This window comes from Melospiza georgiana, chromosome 2, assembly GCF_028018845.1.
Source record: "Melospiza georgiana isolate bMelGeo1 chromosome 2, bMelGeo1.pri, whole genome shotgun sequence".
Lineage (NCBI taxonomy): Eukaryota > Metazoa > Chordata > Aves > Passeriformes > Passerellidae > Melospiza > Melospiza georgiana.
In genome coordinates, this window is record NC_080431.1 from 29,869,010 (window position 1) to 29,883,084 (window position 14,075).

Here is a 14,075-nt window from a genome sequence, read left to right on the forward strand (position 1 = left end):
CAGTGTCACCCTGCCCTTGGAGATACCAGCATCACCCTTGATCAAGGTGGTGTTCCTCCTTGACTGAGGACAAAAGAGGGAGCATCAAAGTGCAGGGGAGAGATTCAATATTGCCTTTGCACAAAGGAGCAACATGGCACAGTAATGGTTGTACAAGAGCTGTACTTCTGTGCTGCAGTAATGTGCTGTGCTACTGTAAGATGCTGGACTACCATAGCAGCTCTGCTATCCTCACTTCCAGAGGAAGAGTCATAAAATGAAATTGCTAAAAATAACTCTTCAGATGAGAAGCTGTTCCTATTCAGCTTATAAAAAGGAGGCTGAGATAAGATCTTGCGTAGCTACTCACACATGTAGGGGAAAAAAAGATCTTACAAGTGTGTAGCTCTGGCTTTTAGGAAAGAAAGTAAAACTGGAAGTCTATTCAGTATTATATAACATGAGACAATCAGATCCAATGAGCAGAAGTCAGGAAAATTCACCTTGACATATGATGCAGTTTTCTAACAGGGAAGATGATAAATTAACACTGATTTTGGAGGGTGGTGCAGTCTCTATAATTGGAAGGTGACGTTAGTTGCTGTCCTAAAGATAGGACTTGATCCAGCTTCTGAGGGTGTGCAGATAGCACAAACAGGTACCAAAGTAGGCCTAAGAGGTTGAAGTCCTTCTTACCTTGGATGTTGTGGCTTGAAATACCACTCTGCCATCCACTTTCAGCCACACAGTTCTAGGGCAAGGAAGGTACCACACTCTTGCCTGTGCCACAGAAGTTGCAGGTCTGCAATAAATGGCTGTAATCTGTTCCCAAGGCTCCTAATTTCAGTAAAACCAACAACTGGCCAAATTTTGTTTTCTCTGTTTTTCTCCCTTATTCTAAGACATCAGACTTTGACTGGAGCAGGACAAAAGATGAACTGGTATTCTGAAATGCACCTGTCAACAGATGGATGATTGACATTTACTTAAAGTCAAACTGAACATCAGATTTGAGATTATAAAGAAATGCTTCTGGGAAGAAAAATATATTCATACTGGAAAGACTCATGGCACTTTCTGCAATTTAAGTAAAAGGGGTCCTTTCAGATGTTGTAGATTCCCTTCACTGTAGACTGATGCCTCAATCTTGTCTGTTCCCACTCTGTGGTACCAAAGGGTTTAGTTGCTTGAAGATTGAAATATTTAAGTCTAATTAAAGTCATTGTGTTCAGAGCGGAATGTGTGGGTGACATTTACAAGCCTTTAATACATGAGAAGTCAGTTTAAGTAATTTAACAGTCATCCCTGGCCTCTGAAGATGACATACTCCATGAAATGGTGGAATCAGTACTTCTCTTAATTGATCTCCCTCATAAATACAGCATCAAATCCAGCCATCTGGTGTCATTTGTTACCCTAAATGTTTTTGCTTACAGAGCCTTTTGGGCCCTTCTTAATGCCATCTCCTTTCAGTTTCTGCTACACTGTGTGCACTCTGCCAGCGTGGATGGGCAGCCTGCCTCTGCTCTGCTTCCCCATGGGGCAATCTGTGGGTCTCTCAGCCAGGAGAAGGGAACTGGTGCTCTAAGCCGTGTGTGACTTCTACATCTGGAGATAGCATACAAGATCCCAGCATCATCCCAAAACTGGTGTCTCCACCAGAAGCCAAAGGGTTTAGACTCTCAGCTATGACCAGGCAAAAGGTGACACATCTTATGGGTCTTGCTAACTCTGCCTGTGATACTAAATTGGGAGGAGCTGCTGTCTCCTTCAAAGGCAGAGAGGGGCTCTGCACAGAGACCTTGAAATAGCTGGGGGTTGGGCAATCCACAATGGGACAACCCTGGAGGTACAGAGTGGGGAATGAGGGGCTGGAAAGCCATGGGGGGGCTGAGTGCCATGGAAAGGGACCTGGGGGTCCTGCTCAGTGGCAAGCTGAATGTGAGCCAGCAGTGCCCTGGCAGCCAGGAGGGACAAGCATGGCCTGGGGGACACCAGGCACAGCAGCACCAGCCAGGGAATGGAGGGGATTGTCCTGCTCTGCACTGGGGCAGCCCCACCTTGAATAGTGTGTGCAGTTTTGGATGCCACAATGGAAGAAAGATGTTAGACTATTAGAGAGTGTCCAGAAGAAGGGAAAAAAAAAAAAAAAAAAAAAAAAAAAAAAAAAAAAAAGGTGAAGGGCTTTTTGAAAGAAAACCTTATGAGGAGTGGCTGAGGTCAGGTCTGTTCAGCCTGGGGAAGCAGACACTGAGGGGAGACCTCATTGCAGTCTGCAACTTCCTGGAGAGGGGAAGAAGAGGGGCAGACAGGGGTCTCTTCACTGTAGTCACAGGACAAAAAGGACAGACATGAAGCTCTGCCAGGGGAAGTTTAGGCTGGATGTTAGAAGATGTTTCATTCAGAGAGTGACTGGGCATTGGAACAGGCTCCCCAAGCCTGAATTCCTTACAGAATTCAAGAAGCATTTGGACAATGATGTCAGGCACATGGTGTGGATCTTGGGACTGTCCTGTGCAGGGCCAGGAGTTGAACTCAATGATCCTTGTGGGTCCCTTTTAACTCAGCATATTCTATGATTCTACAAAAAACAGTAAGATGCCAGTAGCTAAGAGGCTCTGAGTGCCTGTCCTCATGGTTCCAAGAAAAGGCGCTTCCATCAGCTATAAATACATTCATAAAGCAAAGATAAATGTAGAAGATACAAGCAATCACAGGAACAATCCTTCTTACTCAGGGGAGAGGTGTCCAGCACCTTTAGCATGTCTGAATCAGAAAACTTAACAATTGGTAATGAGAATTGCTTTACCACTTATCCCCAGAGTGAGTACAGTTGTCCAACACCTCAGGTTCACATCTACCAGGACCTGTTTTATCTGGATGATCCACACCCTTAACTTGGGGCATTGCTGTCCATCCTTTTTCCCAGAAGACCAAAATCCCACTCCTTGTTTTCAGTCATGCCTTCTAAACTTGATCCAAGGGAAACCCTCTTAGAATAGATTTTTCAGGCTGGGTTAAAAAAAAAAAAAAAAAAAAAAAAAGACATTTTGAGATTAAAAAAAAGCCCCTCATATACAATCCTATTAGTCACAGCATCCCAGAACTCCACTCCCTGCCCGAGACTCCTTTGAGCTAGAGAGGGTAGAACACTGAATAAAATACTGCCATGTCACAGACACTTATAATTCTTTAAGCATTAGTTTTAAAAAGCCGGGGAGTCTGGTAGATAGTGTTTTATTTACTTTGTGCTGTACAAATAGGCCAAAGAAAGTACAGGGAGTGGACAGTCAGCTTGGTTCCTTGGAAGTCAATGAATCATTTCAATGAATCCTGAAAGCATATATATGTATATATATGAACACATATACCATGTGATGTGACACAGAGCGGTGTTACCACTCTAGCAGTTTTAAAGTACTTATTATAATAAGTTCTGTGGAAGAAGAGTCTGCAAGCAAAACACTAAGTGAGGTAGCTAACTTACCCTACAGTGACTGCTGTTCTTCCCTTTGTAGTGTTGTTCTATCTGCAGGTTTATTGGGTGGCTTTCTTCAAGCTTTTCCAACTATCAGGAATAAAAGTACATATCTATCCTAATATCTGAGGCATTCCTAAAACAACATTTTCCACAGTAACTCAGCGGTGAACAAGATCAAGCAGAGAACCAGAGCTGTTTTTAGGAGAAAAATACAACTATCATTTTAAGATTGTAGGTTAGGAGGGTCATTCCTCCCTTCCTTCTCCTGCTGTCAAAAATAAAATCCAGTTTGTCATAAAAGTCTGCTGTATGTGGGTTTGCATGAATGGGCTCTACAGGGACACAGGGACACGGATGGAGAAAGAGTTACTGAAAACAGCCACTCGAAGGCAGGCAATGGAAGTGAAAGGGAACACGTGATGGTCTCCCAAGAGCTGAGGAAATCCCAATCCTCCTCCAAGCCCACGAGAATGAATAAACTGATAACACCACAAGGCAGTGGAATTTGAGAGTGGTTGCCCATGGGCACCGTCCTCAGCAGTGGCTGAGGTGTGTCAAAGGACAAGGCTGTCTCCCTGCAAAGGCTGTGATCAAGCACACACCCGCCCCATGGGGCTGGGAGCCTCAGAGAGCACCAAGCCAGGCTGACCCCAGAGCCCTCAGAGAGAGCATCAATGGATAATTGTAGTAGTCTGCCTCTAGTAAGAGTGATGGCTTCAGTTATACTGAATATCAGATACTAGCAGAGGTCTGCATCTGCCCTGGTTTGGCAGCAGGGGAAAGGGAATGTTCAAATCTTCCAGCCTGTTTTATACTAAAAACCACCTTTTTTTCCCTCCACAAAATTACTCTTTTTTTTTTTTTTCTCAGCCTTTCACTTTGACTATCATTTGGAGTTTCCAGTCATTTAAAATTATTGTTATTCTTTTTTTTTTATTTACTTCACTGGAAAAACTGTAGATGTTGGGGGAAAAAGGCATCTTGTGAAAGCATTAAATGGTCTTGTTTTGTTTTTCAGGGATAAATAAAAAAAAATACCACTTCAATTTAAACAGAGAGCATATCTGAAAAGAACCAACACCTGTCAGTTAGCTCTGTTAGGAAATAACTGAGAGGCCTCCTTGAGCTTGCTATGATGGGAACAAATTGATACAGCTGTGCAACTGCCCTCATGTTCTGGGTAGAAGAGGGCAGCAGATGGATTGTGAAAGCTGCTTCTTTCTGCAAGATTCACAGGCACTTTCAGCCTGGAAATAAGCTCAGGTTGGTCTATTAGGAAATGAATAAATAGTGAGATCACTTCAGAGGCTTTTTGTAAAATTGAGTCTTCAGCAATCCTAAATATAAATCCACATTCCTTGGTACCAATCTTGTCCTGCTCTATCTATGGTTAGAGTTTGTCTGTATATGGGAATTTAGCTACAAGATAAAATAGTCCTTTATATAAATATCTTATGAGTCAGTCCCAGCTGTAACTCCGAAGTGGTGAAGTCGTTAAGTAAATGCTGTTAAGAGAAATGTAAAATGAGCTATGATTTCTTCACAAGAAAATGCTTTTATGGCATTTAATAAAAGAAAAGAGAGTTCAAAAAAGCAGCATTGAACCCCATGTCAGGCTGTACAAATGACTATTTGAAAAGTAACAGGGTTAAAATAAGATAAGAATCAACATGTCTGGCACAGCTCCCCTGATAGGTTTACATCAGTCACACTGGGGTATCTACAATGCTTCAGTAGATCAAATCTTACAATATTTTCATTATAAGAGAAATGGATCTTCTATGAATATGAGAAATTATGTACCCTGTGCATAATGTGTTTCTGTCTGTAGATAAATCTTTTTATTATTAGCTCATCAAACCCAGTCTGTTATTCTATTATTAAAAGTGGTTAAATTATTAATATAATTTTTAATCAGTTGAATTAATACTTATAATGGTGGCTTGTGGTAACTTTGATTTCTACTTCTTCTCACTATGAATATTTAAAAACTATAATTAAAAGACACACCATATTTCTAAGTTTCTTTTTTCATCTGTGGTATTTCCTGGAAATATAAGTTATGCATTTTTATTTTTTGTCACAAAACAGTTAATTCCTTTGTAGCTGCATCAGAACTGGACTGCCTGGGGAGCAAGCCAATTTCATCACCAATTAAAAAGGTCACTCTTTTCAGTTTTAAAATATACTGAGTAACATTTTTTACAGGCCATATGTTAAAATAGAACCATGTTCTGATAAGTGATCATCATGTACACTGGCTTCATGGGATTATATTTTTTATTGTTCTTTAATGGTTTTATTCCACATGTTTTGCTTTATAACCAAAGTGTGGTTGCCAGCTATGCCATGTTTCTTAGGTAGTTAGAGAAAACTTGGGAAACAGCATCCATCAGCAACAACTTTTGTTTCAGTTTCATTGCCTTCTTTAGACGTTCCTGGATGCCACTGAATTGTCTTCTAAACTGCCAGTAGCTTAAAACCAGTAAAAGAGCCTTGTTCCTTTGTGCTCCCAGCTGGCCTGCATGGCTAACACCACCAGAGAGCTTACAAACAATCAACTCCCAGGTGAACATGAACTTGTGAGGGATCTGCTGCTCCAGCAAGATCCCTACAAATTGGTGGGGACTGACAGGGTACATCCAAGAATCCTCAAAGAGCAGCTTTATCACCACAAAATCTTGATGATTTTTGAGCTGTCTTGGGAATCTGCAGATGTCCCAGCTGACTGGAAGTTGGTGAACGTTGTCCTGATTTTCAACAAGGGCAAGAAGAACTCTGGAAATTACATGCCTGTCAGCCTCACTTCAGTGCCTGGTAAAGTTATGGAGAAGATTGTTCTGGGAGATCTCCTTGCAGTTTACAACCTCTTCAAGAAAGGAAGAGGAGGGAAAGGTACTGATCTCTTCTCTGTGATGACCTGTGACTGGAGCCTAAGAAAACAGCCTGAACTTGTGTCAGGGAAAGCTTAGATTGGATATTAGAAAAAGTTCTTTATCCAGATGGTGATTTGGCACAGGAACAGGCTCCCCAGGGACGTGGTTACAGCACCAGCCTGACAAAGTTCAGGGAGCCTTTGGACAATACCCTTGGGCACATGGTGTGACTCTTGGGGATGGGGCTGTGCAGGGCCAGAAGCTGGACTTGATGATCCTTCAGTCCTGTCCAACTCAGCTTTTTCTGTTATTCTGTGATTCTGTGACCTGTCTTGGTTTTGGTGGTTAAAGCACAACAGTAACTAAATTAGAATTGAGAACAGACCTGTGCCAATGGCGCTCCTGGTGTTGCTATGCTGGAAGCAGATTAAGTTCACACTTTCAAGTCAGGAGGCACTGTACAAAGAAAAGGTGTGTCCATTTTCCAGGAAACAAAATGAGGAACAGATATAGTATAAAACAATGTTCTCCTCTTGAGAAATGAAAACTGAACAGAAAGGCAGAAAAGAGAAATGGCTGCAAAACCCAAGACTCCCGACCAGATGGGAAGGCAACAGAAACAACAAAGAAGAGGTGTGAGAATAAGCAAAGCTCATGAAGTGTGGACTCTATCCCAGGAGGATAAATGGGAATTTGAGTGTTGTGTGAGGGTCAGTTACTCAGACTGACCTGCTCATTGCACCTGTGCATGCAAATGACATCAGGGTGAGTGGTGTAGCCTGCTTGGGCTAGCTGGCCACCATCAGGCAGCAGGGAACAGAGAAACACTGAGAAGGGTGGGACTGAGGAAATGTGGCTATCTGGTTTGTACCACTCAGGGCTATTTTCCAAAGCCTTTACATTGTTATGGCTATGACAGAAAACTCTTTATATGGAATAGATAATAATACTAGGAAACTATGCCAAAATGGTATTTAGCTTTTTGATGAGGTTAGATCTGGAGACAAGCACTGCTGCCACAAGTGGAACTGTCCAGCTTTCTGCAGAGCACTGCCTATGTTCTTTGAAACACCACTTTCAGAAAATGCAGCCTGTGTTACCAGAATTGTTCAGTTGGAGAGGGATTATTTCCAATTTTTCTTTTTGCATATGAAGTGAGTGTCAGTGGTCAGAGTGGTGCCCTAGTTTAACGAAAGAGAAATGAAAATTCAATAGTCATGTTTCCTCTAGGATGAAAACCTAGAGCTTCTAAATATGGCTGCTTTAATTTAAATCATCTGAGCTTTAAGTTGCAGAGCTTAGCAAGATGATAGTAGGAAAATATTATTCACTAAGATCAGTTAATCTGTAAATGTTTTCTGAGTGTTCAGAAAATGTGTAGGTCCATGTAGCAGCTGGTGAGTAGTACTATTTCTCTCATCTGAATCCCTGCAGATGCTAGGGTAAGGAATGTTTATCTAAGAAGCTGCTCCCTGTCTCAGAAGCGCATGGTCAGACTTTGTGAGGCCCTGAGAAAGAAGCAGGAACAGACAGTATCACACTGGAGACATCACTTTGTGAGGAGGGGCTTTCCTTTTCTGCCTACCTAAACCACTTAAGGGAACACACAGAGTAACTGCCAAGCTGCCATGGAGAATTAAATACCTGATCTGGTGTGCTAGATTCTTAATGATGTGGGTCTGGGAATAAGATGCTTAGTGCATTCTTGGGATTAAAAAATTAAACACCTCTAAAAATTAACTTAGATTTTTGTAAAGAACAAGGTAATTGAAGCAGGTCTTTGTATGGGATCCAAATAATTGTCATGTTGAGAAAAACCATGGCTGAGGTTGAGCTATTGAGTGCGGGGTTGTGAGCTGAGAGTCAAGATGGGAATGCTGTTTGCCCAAGCGCATTTTTTGTCATGTGTTTTTCCAATATTGCCTCATTCAGTCATTCAGCTTTAAGCTAAGGCAGAGGAGAAAGAATTAATAGGTGGGTGCATAAAGGGGCCCTGAAATTTTGGTCCTACTTGCAGGCATCCTGAGATGAATCCTTGCAAGCTGCTTGCATCTGTGTACGGGGAAGAAATGGTCTCACAGCAGCAGACAATGGAGAAGTAATAAAAAAATTAAATTAGATAAAATTAGTTTAAATAATGAGAAAGAATATAGAGGAAATGATCTCAGAGGCAGGTGCCCTTTTGAGAAAGTAGCTTTATTAGATTTTGATTTAATTTATTAAAGCTAGGCTGGTGGTGTCCTTTTTTAACGCTGAGTGGAACGTTATCTTTTACTCCTGTTGATGGACAACGACAAAAAGCAGTGCATTTAGAATTGAGTGTGGCTGGAGGGAGGAACTGAAAGTTTTGTTCTGTTTTTCATCTTCTCTCCATATTTTAGCCCTATTTGTCAGTTGATGCCTGATAAACAGGCTTACCTCAGAAAAGCAATGAAGTCTTACAGTTTTATGATACCTTGTGGCAGCTAACTTGGAAATAACACAATGACACTTAGATTTGCTGCCTAAATAGTGGGGAAAAAAAAGAAATTATAAAAAAAAGAAATTATAATTTTAGTAGTTATTTTAGCTAAGGTTTTTAGGTCTAACATGTTTTCAGTTGTCTAATATGTTTTATTAGACATATTAGACATCTTCCTGTCTCTTTCAAATGAAATCCAAAGAGATATTACAGGTTCTTTCTATGCTTAGATCAAGAATGACCTAAACATTTTTTTAATCAAACCATATTTCTTTTTCTTGCTTCCTTACAAAGCATGTTTTAAGAAGGAAGAAATGGGGCCCTTGTTCCTAAACCAAACTCCTTCTATTTTCAAATGGCAATATGCCTATACCAGATGTGGGCACACTGCTGCAGGACTCTGCCTGTTTTCTTTCCTTGGTCTCTCATCAGTGCTAATGCAATTTTATTTCTTTTTAATAAAGGGTTTATGAAGATACTTGTAAATGAAGCAAACACAAATTTTGCCATAAATGTAGTGCTTTCTACATTGTTCTATGGCTCCATGAGAGTTTCTGAATGGTGTAAAGAGAGATGAGTATAAACCGGAGGTTTTTCAAACTATTCAAACTATTGAATCAGCATGTGCTGACTATTTATTTTCCTCTGTGTTATTCCAATACATTCCAGGGATAGTAAGATCCTAGATGTCTACATATCTAGGCAAGTCTGTTACTTCCTATGGCCTTTTTCTCAGAAGATGCTTCCCCAGCCTCCACCCCTGCTGACTGGAAAGTCTGGAAAATGTTCTTTCCTGTCCAGATTCAGGCAGTCCTGAGATGGGATTCAGAATGCACTAGGAATACATATATATTAAAAAAAATGGGACCCTAAGTTATTTATTAAAAGGCACAACTGTTTTCTGCTTTGCCTGGTTTTCCACAGCAGTATTTTCATCCTTGCCATCTGTCACTTAAATTGGATTCTTTCTAGAACTCCATTGAAACCTAATACATGTTGAAGGTGGGATTAATAAATATAATCAGTAATCTATTCACTCTTAAATGACATATACTAGCCTTATCTTGCCGCCATTCAGTGTGAAAATGAGCCTTTGTGGAAGAACTAATAGCAGAATTTTTGCAGCTGCTGCAACATCTGAACATGTATTATTATTGGTTAAGCTGATTTCTGTGTTTCTTGATTTTGCTGGTCTAGATGTGACTTCAGATGCATAAATGGGGTTAAGCAAATGGCTTTAATTCTGTTTTTTAATGCTTTGTTGCTTTATCTTTTAAATGAAAGTCAATGAACCGCTGCCACTGAGCAGTACATTTTTTTCCTTTAAAAGATAGCAGAATGGCTCAGATGTCTCTACAAAGGATGATAAGACCATTATTATTAGCCATCTTCCGCTCTTAACTTGTGTGCCTAATAAGGAATAACAACTTCAGTGATTTGACAGTGATTCCAGATTACTAAGGATGCATATGGGAAACAAATTTGGGCTTTGTTTTCCAACAATGCTCACATTTTATCAAACCTCATTTTGAGGTACCTCTTTCTATGGTTCTGTAACACAAGGCACAGCGTAGTCATTCAGTGTAACATAAATGCAGGATCTAAGATGTGCAGTAGATACATTGTCAGTCTCTCTTGTAATTTATTATTTACAATATGTTCTCATTCATTTGCAGTACAAAAGTACATCACTATGTGTTTTAATTTATTAAAGAGTAGACTTACTTCTAAGGCCCATGCTCCAAGTACAAAGTAAAGCTTTTAAGCAAAAAATTTTCGGTGATTTCTGTGCAAACTCTGTGCAGTAACAAGAAGCTACTCAAAAAAAAAAAAACAACAAAAAAAAGTTAATGTAGCTGAAAAGCTGGTGAGTTGTCTAGATCAGACCTGAAACTAATAATTTGGTTGGGAAAAAAAAATCTGAAAAACATATGAATAACTCAAATGAAATAATTTTTTTTGGGAAAAAAAATTTGAAAAGTTCTTGAAAAGTTCTTTAGAAAGATGTCCTAGATTAACAGCTTTTTCAGCACAAACATCTACTAAATACTGACATGAAGAGAAGGACATGAAGAAAGAAGTTATGTGTGTTTTATTTGGCACCTTCCATTCTAAGGTAAGACTGGGTTTATTTTGTCTTCATCATTTTTATTGGAGTGTTTTTGATTTTTTAATTTTGGAATAGCAAAATTAAATCCAATCTAGACTCTTTTCTTTTTTGATAAAATATATATTGCCAAAAAAAAGGACTTGAGACATAACTCTCATTTATAGATAGACCTTGCTACTTTGTTTTCTGCAGAACAGAAGATGTTAGAGTGAATTCCTTCCAGATTAAAATCTTTCAAACACTAGAGAGACAAGTGAGAATGACTAACTGTAAATCAGGATAGCAAATGCCTTTGGAAAAACCCTGCTTTCCATTACTCTGTGGTCACCAATTTACACCACTTCTGTAGCCACTTATACCTAAGCATAAATAAAGAATAAATGTAACACAACGATGAATCCAAGGTCTGGACTTACCCAATAATTTACAACTCTCTCTGTACGTGATAGCACAAGGAGAAAAGCAAGGGGGGACTTTAATTCTGTGTGGTGCAAATCTCTACCTTCAACAGTAACAATATTGAGAAAAGATCTGGAAATGACAATTGTCAAAGAGGGACCATCACTGAAATCAATCAGCAGAATGCCAGAATCTGTAGGAATAATAATAATAAAAAAAAACTAGAAAAAAGCAAAAATGCTAACTGGAAGATGTTGACTGGAAGAACAAGGAATAATGATCATGCTTTCTTTTCTCACTGAAGAAGCTGTGCTAACATTTTCAAACTGGATGCTCACATCAACATTGCCACATAGCAATCTAAATAAATGTCCCAATTTTCAGATTTGAATGTACTGCTGCAGCTTTTCTTGGCTCCAGAAAGTACGAATTCTCAGCACCTCAGAAGATCAAGCTGTTTATGTGGGAGGTGATCATAGTAGAAAGTGAAACTGATGTGGCTTAACTTGCACGTGCAGAAACCAGCATGTCCCCACAGAGGGTATTTTTCAGGAGTTGATGTCTGTCTGCCTTGTATTTCATTCATTTCATAGCCAGTATGACAATTTTTTAAATTAGCCCAGCTTGTTTTCCTTCTCTGTTCACTGGCATATCTCCTATATGTAACAAAGGATTGGACTCAACTCGCAGATTAAGGCTTTTAAACATAATCTCTATTATGGAAAGCTTGTTAGTAGGGTCAGGGAAATCAAGAGTGGTTTTCAGCTGATGCAGTGCAAAGCAGACCTGGTGTCTGTTTTGAGGGGAGAAGAAAAACGCTAAACTACAGTCTACTCTAAATTCTTGACACTCCATTCAGTGTGCTGAGGAAATCTCATTGACTGCCTTGGGAACAGAGACTGCTATCTCATATATAGATGTATATAGATTATGTGCAAATACATGCAGACCTCTTACATTTAGGTATTTTAAACTGGGAGGTGAAATCCACTCACTATCACTACCATCAGGCTTAAAAAAATTATTTCAGTCTTGAATAGTCTCTTCATACAACCATTGTAGAATAATTGCATTCCTAGATGTTAAAAAAAAAACAACTTATTACAGCTGCCCTCACCAATGATCATATGTTAACGTGCTTTCAAAATAGAACATATAGAAAAATTACACAGTAGAAAGCACAGCTTTGGAGCCAAAGAATTGATAGTTTTCCTGTTGTAGTCCCTATAAGAAAAAAGTTTATTTTATGCAGGAAGAAAATGCAAAAGTGGGTCGGCTGTGGGGACAGATTTCCAAATCTCAGTTGTGTCTCAGAGGTACAGCAAAATTGCCTGTCAAGGTACTCAAGCTAAATCTGAATTAGTTCTGTCTTGGGTAAGCCTTGGATCCTTTTATGGTCAAGGGAAAAAAAAAAGAGAGAATAAATATCTTTATTCCTCTTGATCACTTCAGCTCTGGAAATGATTAGCGATAATAAAATCTGGCATGTAGAGAGTTCTCACTGAAAAAAATCCAAATGACAGCTCTTGACACTGTCTCTGCTTACTAAGCTCTTTAATTCTTTTATCTGCTTGGTGGGTTTTTTTGGTCTTATTTACCTGGGCAATTCACAAATTTTCATGTCATGACATCAGACTTATACATAACACAGAAGACAGAAAAAGCTCCCGTCAATGCCTGGCCCGTGTGTGCTTTGCTGCCTGGGCTGTTGTAAACAGATAATGGCAATGAGAGGTCATAGGGATTAGATTATCACTCTCTTCATCCTGAAGAGCCCCTTACTTCCACCTCTACAACTTTGGCCCCTGGTTAATTTTGCAGGTTGACTGGATTGAGTTCTCTGCATCATCAGTAGAAGTTAAAAGTACTCAGGTAGGATTTCCCCTCTTGTCTCTCATGACCAAGTCTCTAATTTTTCAGTGAGATCATTTTCTATGTCAGGCAACTATATAGGTGAGTTGACTTCTATCTCCAGCAATTTCTTACTTATCTATTTGAAGGGTACTCTTTATCTTATGACAGTTTGATATCACTGGCTGAGTTTGATGCACTACATAATCAAGTCAAGCCTGGAAAATAATTTGTTCTAAAGAAAGACACATGTATTTGATTAAGATTATGAATGGTTTGGATTCTGTTCCTTTAGGGGACTCTGATTTCCTCTTGTGGAGGATGATTATTGTTTTGGAGAATATGTGTTGATAAGAAAACACTGCAAATTAAAACACTTCAGGAAAAAAGTCCTCTGTCTCCAGCAGGTAGATGTTTGCAAATTTCCCTAGTCTGCTTTGATGACAACAGATTTTTTTCTGTTCTTTGGTGACCCATTCCCATAGCCAGAGTGCTGCATTGTCTTCACACTTCACCATGCTTTGTTTAAACAGCCTGGCAGCCCACCACACCACCTTTCATGCCCACCACTTTAATTGGCATAGCTGCTGCCTTAGGGTGCCCTACTAAATGGTGCCAAGGCAAAGACAAACAATCTGCAAATGTGTTCAAGCTTGTCACTGCTGCACTTCTCTCTGTCTCTGCAGGAGCTGAGTCTCTGCTTTCTGTACCAACAACACTCTCATTCAGATTGACACATACTTTATACTTCCTAGTTGGATCATGAAGGTCAAGGTATCATGCTATCCTTATGTTCCCATCAGCGTGTGCTGTGTACCTGTTCTAAGGATCTTTCAGAGACTTCGTTGCTTCTACTGCTCAGATCAGTGAAAAAACCACTGAAGTATCTCTTCCTTTCCCAAACAGTTTGATATCTTC